The 3,425-nt window shown below is 41.7% G+C and overlaps 1 long non-coding RNA gene across 1 annotated transcript in view; it reads right to left on the bottom strand.

The window, feature by feature from the left end:
• Positions 1-2,129: 2,129 nt before the first annotated feature.
• Positions 2,130-3,425, bottom strand: part of LOC120037836 — a 1,338-nt gene continuing 42 nt past the window's right edge. Inside the window, exons 1-3 of the long non-coding RNA XR_005474885.1 lie at positions 3,374-3,425; positions 3,064-3,102; positions 2,130-2,195 (exon numbers count right to left, since the gene is read on the bottom strand). The exon at positions 3,374-3,425 is cut by the window's right edge and continues 42 nt beyond it. This is a non-coding gene — a long non-coding RNA (uncharacterized LOC120037836). The remainder of the gene's footprint in view (positions 2,196-3,063; positions 3,103-3,373) is intronic.

The raw sequence follows: 3,425 nt of genomic DNA, 5'->3' as shown, positions 1-3,425 counted from the left end.
AATTTAAACCTGTACTAGATTGGACTGGGTGTAGTATAACACGCTACATACACCTGCTGTTACTACCCAAACCGGTTCTACACATCCACACGAAGGGAAATTACAATCCAAAGGCTAGTCCATACATTTTAAAAAACTATTTCTGCTCCTGTGCTACAGACAAAAGACTAAGGCAACAAATCCCGTAGACCCTACAAAACAACAACTAAAAATGCATCGTCGCTGACATTCAAACCCCACAGCGGTGTAACTGCATTCAGAGTCTCTCACTGACACGCAACACCTGCTGCTACTACCCAGAGAGGAAAGATGCCTGAGTCTTCACTGAGGCCTGCTGCTACTACCCAGAGAGGAAAGATGCCTGAGTCTTCACTGAGGCCTGCTGTTACTACCCAAAGAGGAAAGATGCCTGAGTCTTCACTGAGGCCTGCTGTTACTACCCAGAGAGGAAAGATGCCTGAGTCTTCACTGAGGCCTGCTGCTACTACCCAGAGAGGAAAGATGCCTGAGTCTTCACTGAGGCCTGCTGTTACTACCCAAAGAGGAAAGATGCCTGAGTCTTCACTGAGGCCTGCTGCTACTACCCAGAGAGGAAAGATGCCTGAGTCTTCACTGAGGCCTGCTGTTACTACCCAAAGAGGAAAGATGCCTGAGTCTTCACTAAGGCCTGCTGTTACTACCCAAAGAGGAAAGATGCCTGAGTCTTCACTGAGGCCTGCTGTTACTACCCAGAGAGGAAAGATGCCTGAGTCTTCACTGAGGCTTGCTGTTACTACCCAGAGAGGAAAGATGCTTGTGTCTTCACTGAGGCCTGCTGTTACTACCCAGAGAGGAAAGATGCCTGAGTCTTCCCTGAGGCCTGCTGTTACTACCCAGAGAGGAAAGATGCCTGAGTCTTCCCTGAGGCCTGCTGCTACTACCCAAAGGGGAAAGATGCCTGAGTCTTCACTGAGGCCTGCTGTTACTACCCAAAGAGGAAAGATGCCTGAGTCTTCACTGAGGCCTGCTGTTACTACCCAGAGAGGAAAGATGCCTGAGTCTTCACTGAGGCTTGCTGTTACTACCCAGAGAGGAAAGATGCTTGAGTCTTCACTGAGGCCTGCTGTTACTACCCAGAGAGGAAAGATGCCTGAGTCTTCCCTGAGGCCTGCTGTTACTACCCAGAGAGGAAAGATGCCTGAGTCTTCCCTGAGGCCTGCTGCTACTACCCAAAGGGGAAAGATGCCTGAGTCTTCACTGAGGCCTGCTGTTACTACCCAAAGAGGAAAGATGCCTGAGTCTTCACTGAGGCCTGCTGTTACTACCCAGAGAGGAAAGATGCCTGAGTCTTCACTGAGGCTTGCTGTTACTACCCAGAGAGGAAAGATGCTTGAGTCTTCACTGAGGCCTGCTGTTACTACCCAGAGAGGAAAGATGCCTGAGTCTTCCCTGAGGCCTGCTGTTACTACCCAGAGAGGAAAGATGCCTGAGTCTTCCCTGAGGCCTGCTGCTACTACCCAAAGGGGAAAGATGCCTGAGTCTTCACTGAGGCCTGCTGTTACTACCCAAAGAGGAAAGATGCCTGAGTCATCACTAAGGCCTGCTGTTTAAAGACACATCAGGCCTGCTCAGCTATGTACTGAGTGGGAGGTCCATTGATCCCAGAAAAATCACATGTAAACCTACTACTATCACACAGAGTCAATAGCAACAGAGATATTCACAACTTAAAGGGTTATCAATAATAATGTATGATGTATGTTTTGGAGTGGTAAGGAAGCCTAGTGGTTAGAGCATTGGGCCAGTAACTGAAAGGTTGCTGGATCGAATCCCCGAGCTGACAATCTGTTGTTCTGCCCCAAGGCAGAATGACGGTAGGCCGTCATTGTAAATAAGAATTTGTTCTTAACTGACTTGCCTGATTAAATGTAAATTAAAAAAAATACAAATGTACAATGAGACCCTTATATTCTTAATATCTGATAAACAAAGCTAAATATAATCTGCAATAATATAAATAGTCCTTGTAAGTAAGAGGGGAAAAAAATACACATTGAAGCTAAAAAATTATAGTAACATGTTCAAACAACATATGCAATATCCACAGCTATAATTGTATTATTTAAATGAGCTGAGATTGACATACTTGAGCCTGCAAAATGTCCACTTCCTAGAGAGGTTGGTCCGTTTTTACCACTAACAGGAGGAGAGAACATCTGAAAGAAAAGAAACAGTACTTTACAATAGACACCCTTATTGCTTAAAAGTTCAATCTTAAATATATCAATAACTAGGGCATGTAGTGTTTTTTGTCAAATCGTATTATCACGTTTTGAAATAACTATTATAATAGCCTTCTGCTAAAGAATAAGTATAATTGTGGTCTATGATGGAAACCCCAAGCCAACTTCAACTGAGTACTGAACACCAATACTGTACTGGTACTTTCCCTGATTGGCTATCTGTGCTGCATATGGTCATCCATATTGACCAATAGCAGTGTCTTCTAATTCTACTGCATCCTTAAAATGATAGTGTACTCCCCAGAAATAATAGCAATATGAAAACTGTAATTATTAATAACGTCTACATCGCTGTAAATACACTGACCAAAAAAAATATGTCTGGATTAGCAAATATCAAATGTATTTCTGATACATAAAAGTGATTTATATATATTTTTTTTTCACAAACAGCTAGAAGTTGACTAAAAGTAGCGATCATTATTGGTTCAAGAAACATGGCCGAGAGGCACGTTTCCTGTCCCAACTTCCCGAACACACAGCGTTATAAAGACAAATATTTGCCACGACTAGAACGGGTCGGAATAAAGTAAATTATCCGTTATTCATAACATGAAATAAAATCATCAACATTGGAAAAGTAACGACTATATGTTAAAGCTGATATATATTATCGTGGGCTACTCCCGCATGCAGTTATGTTACTGGGACTGATCTACTGACAGAGAGAGCTGTCACTAGAATTATGCATAAAAAGACAGGTGTTTAAAACTTATTTAAAAAATGTCTATTCTAGGACAGAATGAAACAAGAAAAAAATACTTAAAATGGGATATACTACCATTGATGTTGGGAACATTTTCAAATCGCTGTTTCGCATCTATAGAAACAACACAATTACTAATGCAATATCATATTTCTCTGCACATGTTTTGGGAAAAATAGAAAACACAATTAGGATACTATAACTTGCTTAAATCATATGTTTTACGTTGAGTTAAAGACGTACAGAAAAAACACTTTTAAAGAAATACATCACAATGAATAACAAAAACATTAGTCTATCTATGCCATACAAATAAAAATTTAAACAGTCGCCGGTAGGTCGGTGCCGTGGTTGTGGTCATTGCAATATTATAACAATTGCTTACCGCACTGAAATCCAATAAGTCGCTTAGTTCTTTGTCTGTCCCTAAGGCAGCC

Source organism: Salvelinus namaycush, unplaced genomic scaffold (genome assembly GCF_016432855.1).
Source record: "Salvelinus namaycush isolate Seneca unplaced genomic scaffold, SaNama_1.0 Scaffold1910, whole genome shotgun sequence".
Lineage (NCBI taxonomy): Eukaryota > Metazoa > Chordata > Actinopteri > Salmoniformes > Salmonidae > Salvelinus > Salvelinus namaycush.
The sequence above is the reverse complement of the archived record's forward strand: the minus strand, read 5'-3'. Positions and strand labels throughout refer to the sequence as shown.